Genomic DNA, 14,884 nt, shown 5'->3' with positions numbered 1-14,884 from the left:
CACACACACAGACGACGTGTGTGTAACACGCGAAACACGTACATGCACCAGCCTTTCGTCAATCCACAAGCGGACCAGGGCCTCCACGCGCCGTTCCGCTCGTGGTGGTTATTTGACCACGATTTCCCAACGCTGGTCAGACACCGCGCACGTCGTTGGTGAAAGCGTGCACGCACGAAATAAAAAAAAAACAGCCATACCGGCGAGCCAAATAAACTAAAACACCATGGGTGAAACGTCTCGTGGTGTTTGTTACATTCGTGTGACCATTGGTGTTTGTTGATGTTGTCGCTCGTGTTTCTGTTCAGGTGCTGTGAGTGCCACGGGCGTGCCAAGCGACCACACAAAGGGGACGCCCTCGCTCAAGGACTAATCTTAATTTTGGAGCTTTCGTGACTTGCAGGAATTATCCTCTTTGTGCCGATATGTGATCTCTCCTCTGTGTGTCCTTGTGATGTCTGTCTGCTTGTATGTCTGTCCTATAGTTTTTCTAGTTAGATTTTTGTTGCTATTTCTTTTATGCCTGATGATGATTGCTTGTGTTTGCAATCGAAACGTCGTAATATGCTATTATTTAATTTATTATTTTATCTTTAGACGCGACTTAACCGAAAGAACCAAAGAATAACGAAGGACTCTTTCAACTAATTTGCACGTCAGCCAGGCGTCCCTTTATATCGAATGCGCTTGCACATGAATGCGCTTGCACGCCACGTGCGCGCGCATGTGTTGTGTCGTTGGAGGCAGTCGCCCCCTCCAGCAACAAACGGAAGGGCAAGAAGAGGGACGCTCACAACAACAAGCAGAGCACCGGGCGGATAAAACGCAGAAAGTTGACACAGTTGGGCGTGGGGCAGCTGGTGTCTCCCCCAGTCATCTGAAGTCAGTCAACCCGTGGCACCTGGATCTGTTCCGTGAGCTCCTGCCAGTGGGCCTCAAAGTGCACCTAGCTTGGCACAAACGCCCATGGTGATGTCCACCGCCACGTAGTGGGGAACGAGGGCTGCTGTTGTTATTGTTGCGGGGTGCGGTAGTGCAGTGTTAGCGCGCTGCGCTATGAACCCGGCAAACCAAAGTTCTTATTCCCGTTAACAACCAACAACGGCGGAAAATAAGTGAGCCGGTCTTGGGCCTCGCCTAGGTCGATTTCAGCTTTAAATAGCTCCCTGGTGCCATGCCGAGTAAACATGACCACTGGGAGACGGGAGTCGGCCGGGCGTGGTGCTGCCCCCCCCAGCCTCCGTGCACTGTGCCTGGCCTTCAAGGTGTCCGCCAACAGCAACTGCCCCAACAGTCTGTTAAGGATATAGGGGAGATATAATAGTCTGTGTGTATTCAGGAGAGGTATAACCGTTAGATTGGTTAAAACATCGGATTGGCTGGGGCGTTTGCAAGCAAAAGTTGGAATTGAAATTGGCGAGTCCAGGACTGACCCTACACCGATTGGAATGTGATCTGAACAACAGCCAATTGTCAGATCAGAGTTTTTCCTTGATGCACTGCAATCTCTTACATACCCAACCACAGTATAATCCGCCCTGATAAATTCACTGCTCTCCCCACCCAGTGCAGTTTGTGTGCATGATGTAGCTGTCATTCAATATACGTTCACAAATATGACCTTTTCACAGTCACGTATTTTTAATCTCACATACATTTGATTACTTCCAAAGTACATGAATGCAGTGTCACGTTTAAAACAGCTGATGTGTTATTTTCATCCAGTGACCTATTGTGCATGGTGTAACCATCAGTTTTCTGTAGATGTTCACATATTCCATTTTTTTTTCAATATCCGCCAAAACCTTTTTCCCCAGGGAGTTAGGATATGTAATGTTACAGCCATGCATTATATGTAGAATCTAATGGCTGCAGGAGTCATGGTTTGATCCACAAATATGTAATTCTGCAACCGTTGCATAGCCTGTACGTACAATCTAAAGTGGTTACTTGGTTTCTATACAGAATTCACTCAAAAAAAATAATAGATTATTGCCCAACACCAATAAAATCCATTCCCAGTCAATTGGTGTATAATTGGGGTATAATCTGTAGGCGGATACAGTACTCAGAAGTGGATCATCCATCTATTCTGGGATACAATCTGATTTATGTCGGGTCCCAATAGATCCAAACCACGGCTACCTTTCAAGGTTGAGCCTGTATAGTATTTGGATGGGAGAGGTGACAAATAATTATTGTATCCATCCGTTCAGAGATTTTAATGATAACCTGATAATCTGGGTGTTTTCTCAAAAGGTTCTCGGGTTGTCATACACATACCCAGCACTCATGAGTTGAACGGTCCCAAAAAAAAAATCACAATGCAGGATCATCTTAAAAAGGCATTACTCGATAAAAAGACATTTTTATTATTATTAATACTCGGCAAACTACCGACATGTCAAGCACTTAGCACGACTGTTTCAACCCTATTGCCTTCGCCACACGAGGCAGCCGCCACGTTAATCACGCGCGGGCCTGCGACTATTTTTCCTAGAGAGGCCTTTCCCGAAGGAAGGAAGGAAATGCATGCATGCATCAGTGCCGAGGGGTGGAGCGGAATCTTGTAAACACTGTGGGCGTTCGACAGGCGCAGAGAGGCTGGTAGCGCGACATCCTCCCCGTGCCGGGAGCATAGCGAGCGCGAGATTAAAACACGCCTCGGTTGTTCAGCCGGGCACAACAGTTTGGTATTCGAGTCGGTAAATACGGGGCGAAGATCACGAGGTGTTGGAAAAAATATCAGCGCTACAAAGAGGTCAGCAGGTAGCAAGCACAGTAACAACATTCCTGACCTCTCTTGTAAGTGTTACCTCCACCGCCACCCCACCACGTGTAAGGGTTTTATTCAGGTACTCAACACAATATTGAATACAGAATTCAAAATCCCAAGTAGAGACCTTCTTGAGAAAGAGTCTCGAATCTTTGCGAGACTCCTGTACACAGAACGATACAGCATCCATTTGCAAAAGGAAATCCTGTGAATGTGTACAGCAATTACTGGAACAATGGCTGTAGAAAAAAAAGCAAGCATCATAATTCATAATTAATGTCATTAATTTACAAAAATGAATGATCAAGATGGCCAGGTATCTCAAGGGGCCAAAATTTAACACCGAGATCCTGGGATGGAATTTGAGTTTCAGCCACCTGCAATAAAATCAGGTCCAGTATGTATGTTGAACCTTTATCATACCGCACATAGCCAACCCGTGCTCATAGGTTGGCTACGTACTCGTCTGAAAAAGGTAAAATAAATAGTTCACAAGCTTTTTTTCAATCTACTGCCAAATGAAGACTTCTCCATGTTGTATTGGGCAAGGCGGTTGTATTTTAACATAACCATGAGATAATTTTGGGTCGGGGTGAGCACAGGGCTGGTTCGGATATCACTTGCCACTGATGCTAGCCATGACTGAACATTTTACTCATTTTGCTCGGTTGAGCGTAGCGCAGTGAGCAATACATCACCGTCCAACCCATCATAAACCCATCTATAGTCAGTCTTATGATATGTGCATAATGTTACGTATGGCCCAGAGGCTGGAATTACATTTTAGCATTTCCACAGTAATGGTATTTCACAAACAAAGCAGGCGTACTAGCCAGCGATGATATGCGCTCTTCTCTGCATTGCACAGTTAAGAACATTTTGCATCTACAGAAGCCCAAAGCTATGCTAATCACAACGCAACTTGTGATAATCGGGCTCCATGTCCCAGGGTGTAATTCTGTTCCCGCGCAATTGCCTCCAGACATAAGCATTATACGAGATAGCACAACATACACCGCACCATGCACATTGTTCGTCAGTTCACATTAAAAGACCGAGTTTCATCCAGCGCAGTTCTGATCATTAAATAGCGCGCTTGGCAGGTAACCGCATTACACCCAGCAGTATCATACCGAGGTGCTCTGCTTCATTTGAAACAGCGTGCAATTTTTTTTTCCATTTGCTTTGGCAGTGACATGTAAATTGTGTTGGCATGTGCCAACCACCACAACCTCCCACCCCCCTCTCACCCACCAGGCAACCCTCTCCCACGACTGCCATTCCACAAATGACAGGCGTTGCGATGGCATTTTTCAGGGCACAATAAAAAAAATATCCACAAGGTCACATATCAAGCAATAGCCTTAACAAATCAAATTGACTTCTTCCAAGCGGAAAGCGGGCAACGTCCCACCGACCGAAGGGATAAACTTTAACAGCGTGACCATTTGTGATAAGCACATATCATTTACGATCTGCCTTGCCGGTAGCAGAACGTAGGGGACTGGTGCCTATCGATAAGACGTTAAAAATGCATCGCCTATTGCGGGCACCGTGACATATTCACAAGCCAGGAAAACATAGCCTGGAGCCTGCTGAAACGGCTCGGATCATTTGGAAAACATTAATGTGGGTGCTCTGTTCAACGAGACAAAAAGTTACATTCTCATGAAGTGGTGGCTTCAGGCCAACCAGTTCTCATTAATTCATTGTTCGCAATGCACACGTCCACATGTGACCAGGTGCTGAAGTAGGCGCTTCTGATTTGAAATGATGTCCAATTGCTTTGTTCCTAGGGCTGCTTTGTACACATTTAAGGTACATACATTGCTGGAAAGTGCCAGCATATTAGAATACATTCAAGCCTACCAACTTGCAAACAGGTCTCATGTTTAGAGGGGGGGGGGGGGCAATCATCACAATTGCGAACGCTGCGATGAAAATCGCCAGTGGGAAGAATGAGTTCGTGACGGGTGGAGAACGCTGGACACATGTCCCTCTCGAGAACAAACCACTTCCGATTGCACTGCGCCTGCACCGCCAGTTTCAAGCCAATTGATTGCAGGCAACGTTTCACGTTATTGCACAGCACGCCTGCGGATTTCACGCAATAATTATTGTTTGCTTCCTTCAGATGCCGCGCCGTCACTCTGAATAGTGCATTATACCCACTCCGCTAGGGCAGCATGTCGTTATTCTTTGCATCTAGAACAAGGGGGGTGAGAGGAGGGGGGTGAGAGGAGGGGGGTGAGAGGAGGGGGAATCGGACAAACCAAAATAACAAGAGCAGCGATTTTTTCTTTTTAACTGGTTCCGTCTACAAAACTCAATATTTCAAGCGCCGCAATGCACGCGAATACAAAACGTCGCGAAGCAGTCGGCAAAGAGCCACACGCGGCTGCTCCCGGAGCTGCAGGTTGCCGGCCCCCAGTCTAGAACCACCACCTGCCAGCGACTCGCGGTCCTCCGCTGCTCAGACGATCACGCGGGGGCCCTCGTCCGTGGTGGTGGAGGGGGGGGGTGCCGGGGGCACGTCGGTCCATGGCTCGGCTCGCATTTCCGTTGGCCGCTTATCAGCCAGGCACGGCTCGGTCACAGCACCCTGGCCGCACACCCCTCCCTGCTACCCGCCCGTCATCACAGACCCACTCTTGGCCCTTCCTCACAGTTCAAAAGCAAAGATCCCCCCCCCCCCCCGTGTAGCCTCAACTGCCTGCGAGGGCAAGTGCTGTGAGCGAGCGCCTATGAAGGCCGGCTCTGCACGAAAGGAGTGTGTGGCCAGCACCACGCCCGGCCACCTTTGTCTCCCTCTTGGCGATGTTTACACACCGCGCCAGGCACTCATTTGAGGCCGTGTCGACCTAGGGGAGGAGGCCCATGAACCGGTTCAGATAATCGCCACCGATGTTGGCCGTGAGCGGGAATCGAACTGGGGTAGCCGGGGTTCGTGGCGCAGCGTAGCGCTAACCGCGACGCCACCACTCCCCTCACAGTTGGCTCGCACACCCGCAGGCGTCATCACCTCGACACCCGGCGATCCTTCATCGCTCGCACCCGCTTCTGCTATGAAGAGAGCATCGGACCGAGTAATTCCAATTTGGCGGTCCTTTACAACGCGACGAGAGAGCCTCAAATGGGGACACGCTTGTACCAACTTTGTTCGCGCTGCAGCACAAACGCTGTGTCCGTGTGCGTGCACCGTGTGGGAGCGGTGGTGCAACGGTCAGCGCTACGCTGCGCTATGAGCCCAGCGACACGGGTCGATTCCCACTCACGGCCAACGCCGGTGACGATTATCTCCATCGGTCCTGGGCCTCCCCTAGGTCGACTCTGCCTAAAATGGGTACCTGGTGCAGAAAGTAAACATCGCCACTTGGGGAGACAAAGGCAGCCGGGCGTGGTGCTGGCCACCCCATCCCCTCATGTGTCGTGCCTGCCTTCGGAGGTGCCCGCTGACAGCACTTGCCCCAACAGTCTGTTGAGACTATACGGGGGATCTTTGTCTTTGCACTCCGCTTTGCCAAGTATGCCGATGGCCGAATAACACTGATTGTGTTCAATATTGTCACATCTGGGAAGTTAAGCACTATCCAGAGCCTGGATAGTGCTTCATGCTGTGCCTGTACAGGAGAGAGGGTACCAGCAGATGATATGCCTCTTACCTGGATATGCATTTGTTAGCCTCACTCATTTACGAATGCGCCCTTTAGTCTTTTCACTGCAAGTAATGTTGTGTGCGGTAAAACGCGCGCATTCGGGGGCCACACATTTAGAATTTGCATTACATGGCCATCGTATGCAAATCAATATGCGATGCAAAACAACCGCGGACCCCTGCACGGCAAAGCCGAAAGAGCTTTTGCTCTTTCGATGGTTAGGGTTCCCGTTATCATTGCCGTTGAGACGAGGCCACAAGAGATCAGAATCGTGGCAAAAAAATAAACCAGCGTCCATCGTCGCGCACACAACGGGTGTGCGACGAACTTGCACAAGTGGTGTGCGATCTATGCCGACTACTCAATGCGCTGGTAACAGACTGCGCGATGCATTTTATGAAATATCTTGTTCTGTAGCTCAGTTAGGCGTTTATAAATTAGACCCTAAAATACCATCACGCAAACGCCGGTTATCCCCGCAGCGGCTTTTGGCAAGCCATCGAACGAAGACGGTCGACTGCATCACACGCTTTCAAATGCGATTCTGTGGCCGTCTGGAACGCTCTTCCTTCCGATATTAGGAATCCACTGGAGCTATGCACTTTTGAATCTATGTTGAAAATCCTCATTTCTTTAGAACAAGTTTCATGTTTAGTGTCGTGTCCTTCCCCCGCACATCCAATGATCGGCTACGTACGGTGTAAAAGAAGTTCAACACACATGCTTATTACGTTTATGAAACATGCATTGAATACATTCTCTTTATATCCATTAATGTTGCACTGGAGAATCTACATGCACCACAACGTTAACAAATAATAATCGATTATTACCAATATTGCAATAATATATGTAATCGAACATTGCTCCACGAATCTCTCCTCGCGTAGGTAGCCAAAGCACTGTTGTTTCCAGCGCAGTTGATAATATTTAAAAAAGGCAGCGTAAATTCAGGCCACAAGAAAATTAGCGGCGATTATCAAGGCCCACGGAGCAATGTAGCTCTTTTTCAGAAGGGATATAGTCGCAAATGATAGCTCAACGAAGTGGCTTATCACACGGAAATGGAAAGCAGTCACCAAAAAAAAAACGCGAAACGCATGTTTCTAAATGTGGAGGGAAAACCCGGAAGACCCACAGGGAAAAAAAAACCACGCGACGAAAAGGGGAGAGAGAGACCACGCAAACTCAAAATATTAAAAAAGGAGTCAGGGTCGGGATAGAACCCACAACCTCGTGCATTCCAGGTGAGGGAGTTATTATCTCGCCAACGCGGCGAGATGTTACATTTATTCTTAGAATTGTTTTCAGGTCAAAAATAATCACTATCCACATTCTGAACATAACATCACGTAACAACGTTTGATTGCCGACGACAACATCTCTTGTGCATGTCACCGTGATCTTGAAAGCTAATCATGATTGAGCCTTGTTGGTACTTAATTGTGTGACACAGCCTGGGAATACCAGGTGCTGCTTGTTCGGGCTGTGGTGAGGTGGCCTTGGGAGGTGGAAGTGTCGCAGTGGATCCTTTAATCAATCTGTGCAGAGTTTGAGGCATTAATATATTGAACGTTTGCAGAGTTTTTTTTCTGGGTCCACTGGCTAATTCCCAAACGTCAATTCGTAAATGTAAATGGCCAACTATACCAATACAGGACCCCTTCTTAAATTGTCTTGAGAATCGACAAAGCTGTTCCACATTATACATCAGCAAATATAGTGCGCGTCCATAGAGTGCTACGTACAAAAAACTGTGATGTTGTACGTGACGCACGTGCAACTGTGACATCTCGCGAAGGGTTGGTGGAATCACAACGCAGTGTCGCCAGACTCCCAAACCCACTCCCGGCTCCGAGGTTGGTCATGGGCCAGCACGACATCTGGGTGTGGATCACCCTGAATATCCATCGTAAATGACGACTACAGAACCGCGAGAGCCTTGAGTGTGACAGATATGCATTGTAATTTCTACGAATACATTAACCCCCCCCCCCCTCTGGTCTTTGTACCTCATTGGCTCACAAGTGACCACATCAAATTCATTCCGCTATTTAAGACTGAAACAGGAGGTGGTCTCCACAATTTTGGCTGTCGTCTGATGAGGCTGTTTTGTAATTACTGGAAAAACTTCGTACTCGAATTGTAAATGTTGTGGGTTTACTCTCCAACACACTGGTGTGCTGAACTAGTAACGATTTGGTGCCAAAACTTACAAATTGGCTGTCGGGTGGTGGCGGGTTTAACGACACACGTGATCTAACTGACAAAGCATTTGTCCACACAGTTGATTACTTTGCGAAATAATTCTCAACTGAATGGTCATGTAATCACACCTCCGATTAGTATCGTTGGCTACGTACGGCGCGAAAGAAGTTCCACATACGTTCATAAATGCCCCCGGTGGGTTTTCTCCGGGTACTCCAGTTTCCTCCCAAACAAAGCCAAACACTTCTTAAACAAACAATAAAATTGGGGAAAACATCCCAAGCAGGGCCCATCTTGAGCAAGTCTCGGCAATACATTTTGGTTTTCCTGGATGAATGAGTGGACTTTGGCGAGTTTATTTTTAGGCGGGATAATCTAAATCACTGTTATCGTCGGCATTGTCTCCATCACCGTTATTAACCCAGAAAATCTACAAGCGGAGTCTAGTGACTCGGTGAAAGCCTGGTGAATAAGTGAAGCCTTCCTGGGCAATTAAATTACACGTGTTATTTATATTAGCAGCATTCAATATACTGTAGAGTCAAATATAGCCACACAATCTCATTATTCTCGAGCCCTCGGAACCGACAACACTATTCATCCTGCATGTATACGTCGACATCTTTGTATTTGTATGCTTTGTTGGTTAGACAAGCTTCAAAAGCTGTTCGTCAAATTTTGTCTGCCGTATTAAAATGTAAAATCAAAAGCCAAAGAAGGATTAGTCAAGGTACTCGGCATGGGAACATAGTAGCCACGTGGTCATATATTGTGCAGACTCCGGACAACGGACAATGCATCTCTGTCACAATAACTTACACAGCACAAGCGTAATGCATTTACATACACGACTGATGCATTTATGGATACCACATTTAAATGTGGAGAAATCTTACGTAAAAGCTCCTACATGTCGTCTCCTACCAATCTCAATACAGGTATTAAAGATGTTACCGCTCTCCTCCTCCTCTGTAGGATTTGGAGCCATCACTTTCACAATATTCATCCCCATGTTGATAATAACAAACATCATAAAAAACCAGTGAGGCATCAGAGTAGATCACCTTGCATATCCGTCACAAACGACAACAGAACTGCGAGGCTTGAGAGTGGCGAGGGTTAACATGCTGAAGCGTTTGTCCATACGCAGTTTATTACTTGCAAAATCATTTTTCAATTCACCGTCCCTTTATTTAACGTGCGTGGAAAAATCTTTTGGATTTAAACCTCTCGTTTCATAGGAACCGACATACACCTACACACTGCGATCCAGCTGCACATGACACCACGGCTGCAACTGCAAATGTCGCCTATATAGATTGCCGAAGGGGCGAGAAAGCACCGTGGGGTGAGACGTTAACTGCCTCGCCTGGTACACAGAAGGTCATAGGTTCGATCCCAAACCTGAAGATGCCTACGTGTTAAATTGTACATTTGGAATTGGCATGTTCTCCCGGTGGTCAAGTGACATTTTCCCCGGGCCCTCTGTTTTTTCCCTTCACATTTAGAAATATGCGTTCGAGAATTTGGCTGCTATACATTTCCACGTTAGCCACTTCTTTGAGCTATCATTTGTGACCAGGTCGCTTCTTGAAAAGAGCTATATTGCTCAGTGGGCCTCACTTGGTAAAATAAAAAAAATAGTTTAGAATAGTTTAGTTTTAGTGAGTACCTATTATCACCCACACACGGTGTGCTGATGTAACCGGGACCACTTACTCACGACCTCCTCTGTCTCCCCACAATATAAACCCCACCGCACCAGGAAAGCTACTCGTTTTAGGCTAAGTCAACCGCAGGGTGGGCCAACACAGAGGTCCCAACACCACAATGCCGACTGTGGTGTGTGTGTGGCCTAGAGTTAGAACCGAGTTGGCCTGATATACTACCTGTCAATTTATATGTCAATGTGCATGCACACGCACACACAGCATGTACAATGTACTGCCTTTTCTGTCAGTTCACTAATGGATGAGGGCCTCCCTATGTCACGTGGGTCGTGGGGGTTTATTGACCGCGCTTCACCACATTGCTCAGTGCAAATACGTGAAGGTGGAGAGCGGAGACACGGGAACACAGAATCACAGTACTGTACAACAGATAATTTTGCTGCAGTGCCCTCTGCTGACCGCAACGTAGCATGGCTCAGATGCAGCCGATGCCAACCTGGCATGCATGGCAGTCGCCCGTCCAACCACTTTACAGGCCCAGCCTTGCTTAGCTTCCGAGAACCGACAACATTGTGCGCATGTGCACACGCACAAGCATACACGCGGACACGCTATATGCGAGGGTAACGTTGGCACCAATAGGCCCAGACTTCTATGGTTAATCCACAGGCACTTTCACTTGTTACCGAGTCTTGCAAATATGTAATATCGTTGAGGACTCTTGGACGCCGGGGTTGAGGCACACGTATTTATTCCACAACAGTTGTCACAACCGCGGACATACAACACTGGAGGGGGTATCGGCCCCCTCACCCGGCTAGCTGGGAATACACTGCTAGCTATCTCTGACCTACCTCCTAGTCCTCCACTAACGGGCTAGGGGAGGCTGTCTGGCCCGACACTGGTAAGTCGGGCTACGGTACCCGGAGTCCCAGAGCACTAGCTCTGGTTCTCGGGACCACGCCGCTGGCTCGGTCCTGCGCGGCCCTGACAAGGGCGGCGTCCCAGGGGAGTCCAGGGCTCTAGCTAGACGATCTTCGGTCTTCACTGGTTTAGCTTTAACATTGTACCCCAAGCTCTCCGGCTCATCCCCTTTTATACCAAAACCCCCCGCTGAGGAGTGGGGCCAGCCCCCCCCCAGGCTGCCCTGTGCGGACGTCGTTGAGAGCACCTCCCCGTGCACTCACGAAGCCCCGCCCACTGTGTTTGTTTCCCGTGTGATCCTATGTATACAGCCCCTCCGTAACACCCCTACAAATAGACAGCAGGCAATATTCCGATGGTTTCCTGCACCAGCGGAATTGCGCTCACTGGAGCCCTCATTTCCGTGAGACAAAGGCGCAGCTCAACGCTTGAAAAGCAACAACTTTGTGCCAAATCCCACCCTCGCATGCGTGATGTGATGTGTTAAGGTGCACAATTCCACAGAATTTGGATTGGTCCCAAAATGTGATGCTACGGGAATGTTACTTCAATTCCGTGCTTTCCTACCAGTGGAACTTTGTAAAAAAATATTCAACCATTAATATTTAAGTTGATGAAAAAAATCGTATATTTAGGTTCGTAAATAATGAATATTATAACAATGTATATAGTAGGTTTGAATACGATAATACAAAATCTAATGAGAAATTGAGTCTAAAAAGAAAAAAAATATATAATATCAGATGAAATGCACTGCCCTGTAGCAGTTTAGCACTGGTGGTACATGAATCAAGTGCTCCCTCGAGCTGGAGAGGCGATTCACCTGCCAGAAGCAATGCACACAGGGCAGGTAACAAATGATAGTTTTATATACTCAAAGGAGGTGGTCTCGGAGAGCAAAACAACTTTAACACCAGCATAACTTTCACGTTCAGATGACTCCAACAATTCTTGCGAACGTTCCCTAGCTACACCTTGTGCCGGCCACCAGCTTAATAAGAGCCAATTTAAATATAGGCTATTGTACGCTGGTGCATTTCTCATTAAAACTCATCATTTGCCTTGTTAATCCTCTGGGCTTAACATTCAAACGGACTGCATATGACTCTTGCATCACCCCCACCCTCCCCCGTTTGCTCGTGAAGCCAAACACTCAATAGTCGAAGCAAAGGTCACAGGTTCATCGACGCCTGAGACCGTGGTGCTTCTCTCGTTCACTTCCTCATCACCCGCAAGTCGGTGGAGGCCACTACAGACGGAAGACGCGTGTGTGTGTGCCTACAAGTGTACACGGGAACTTCTCTATAAAGCGGCAGTTTGTTTATATTATCATCGATATGTAAACACCCGCAGCTCTGCACTGACCCACTGACACAACCTCAGGCCTGCAATTCGCAGTATAGGTAGATGTATTTATTACGTGGCGGAATAAGCATTTCATGTATTAGCACGGGTGGCTACGTACGGTGCGAAGGAAGTTCAACATACGTACATACAGCAATGCTCGTCTTCATTTCACTGGCAGATGAAGGGCCCCCCCACACCACACCGTTGCGAGTCGTGGGGGTTATTCGACCACTACACTCCACAGACCGCTGGGTCAGTCGTGGCTTGAAGGTGGGAAGCATCGAGGAGGGACCAAATAATGCAGAGTACAAATATGGATGTTGCTGTACTGCCCACAACATCACCACGCAGTGCCGCATGCTGTGTGTATATATGAAAACACATTCTGTGCTTCGTGGTCGCCCATCCACGCACAAATCCAGCCTCAAACCTGCTTAGCTTACGAGATCCGTCACATTACGGGTGATTTTACAATACTCCATTTGTCCCTGCGCAATATACGTGTGTTTATTATTTGGTCACGTGTTACGAAAAAAATTACTTGCGTATGCCTCCGCTGGGAAGCATTGCCTCCACCACTCCAGCCTGCTCGGCACAAGTGCCTCCGTGGTTTCCCACGATCTTCCTTCCCTGTGTGTGTTAGTAGTTGTCACCCTACCGAGTCGTACACATTGTACTAGGGATGACCCTTTCTTTAAGCATGTGCTAGTCCACGCGGATGCATCGTCTCTGTTTCAAGTGGCGAGACAGACCTGTGCTATCGCGGTTACACATTCAGACCAGTGCCGGATTATCCCAGTAGCTACGGGCCCCGCACTTTCAAGGGCCCCGCGCTAAATGCTTTCAAGCTATCAATTCCGGTTCAGTGATTCTGCACTTGCTCTACTACTATAGTACTATACTGCCTTCAACTTTTATGAACGACTGGGTGTGTAAGGTTAGCAATTTGTCGTATTATCCGGCTGCATAGCGAATGAAAAAATACAATTACTTTACCATGCAAGTTAAACAGTTGTGTTTTTATAAGAGGAGAACACAGCACAATATAAGTGAACTAAGTCACATTTCTAAATCACTAATGTCAGATTTACGCGATCCAACCCAAAACAACCTCTCTGGATGAAATTGGTCGCGAAAGCCTCCATGTTAATGTTTTAATATTTATGTAAATTTGTCATTAGGGCCCCTTTGTAACATATGCTACAGGCCCCGCACTAGATTAATCCGACACAGACTCAGACCATCGTCACTATTGTTGATAGATGCTTGTGATGGGTTTTTTTTTTATCCGAGCATCAATGTCGAACAGGAATTAATCTGCACGTAATGTGACAATTTGGAACTTGGTGTCACGTGATTTTTTTTTTTTTACACTGGCTCAGCACGGCCTATACTTGTGACTGGTGTCACGGCATCTTTATCGGTGTTCTTTATTATATTACCTGGCAGTGGCGAGGATTAAACGCTCACTACCGTGCTAATTGCCAGGAGGCGAGAGTGCAACATTTACGAGGCCGTTGTCCTATGCATTGTTTCGATACGTCCCACAGCCGTCCGTCTTCAACGGCGTGCAGCAGGATCGCAATCACATCCCACGCCACAATTACTTCAATTACAACCTGGAGCACGGCGCATATCTAAATTATGTAGAACTTCTTTCGCGCCGTACGTAGCCAGCAATGCTCATCGGAGGTGGTGTTCATCGTGTGAAAGCACCGTGACGTCATAGTCACATCATCACGCGTCTCCATCACCATGAATGGCCGATGTCCTCGTCGTCATCATCATCGTCATCGTCGTCACCATCATTGAGAGACTGCCGAGACTGCAGGAGGAGTCCTTTGCAAGCCGAAACCGGTGGGACGACAACAAACGCTGTTTGCCAATCTTACTCTCCGTGTGTGAATACGAATCCAGTCGGCACACGCTGCACGCGCACGATGATTGCTAAACAACAGCCAGACGTGGCGCAGAAAGGGAGCACCGATTAAAGTCGAGAGTGCGAATACATCACGCCGGACACAAAGCCTTAACAGACTATTGGGGCAAGTGCTGTTCGCGAGCACCTATGAAGGTCGGCACGGCACACGAGGGGGTGGGTGGTCAGCATCACACCCGGCCGCCTTTGTCTCCCCAGTGGCCATGTTTACACACCGCACCGGGTACTCATTTTAGGCTGAGTCGACCTAGGGGAGAGCCCATGACCGTTTTAGATTATCGTCAAAGGTGTTGGCCGTGAGTGGGAATCGAACTCGGGTCACCGGATCAGTAGCGCAGCACGCAAACGACTACACCACCGCTCC

At 47.8% G+C, this 14,884-nt stretch overlaps 1 protein-coding gene across 1 annotated transcript in view; it reads right to left on the bottom strand.

The window, feature by feature from the left end:
- Positions 1 to 14,884, bottom strand: part of LOC144937100 (serine/threonine-protein kinase D1-like) — a 157,079-nt gene that overhangs the window by 140,649 nt on the left and 1,546 nt on the right.

Source organism: Lampetra fluviatilis, chromosome 18 (assembly GCF_964198595.1).
Source record: "Lampetra fluviatilis chromosome 18, kcLamFluv1.1, whole genome shotgun sequence".
Taxonomy (NCBI): Eukaryota; Metazoa; Chordata; class Hyperoartia; order Petromyzontiformes; family Petromyzontidae; genus Lampetra; species Lampetra fluviatilis.
Note: the sequence above shows the minus strand (reverse complement) of the source record. Positions and strands in the feature narration are given on the sequence as shown.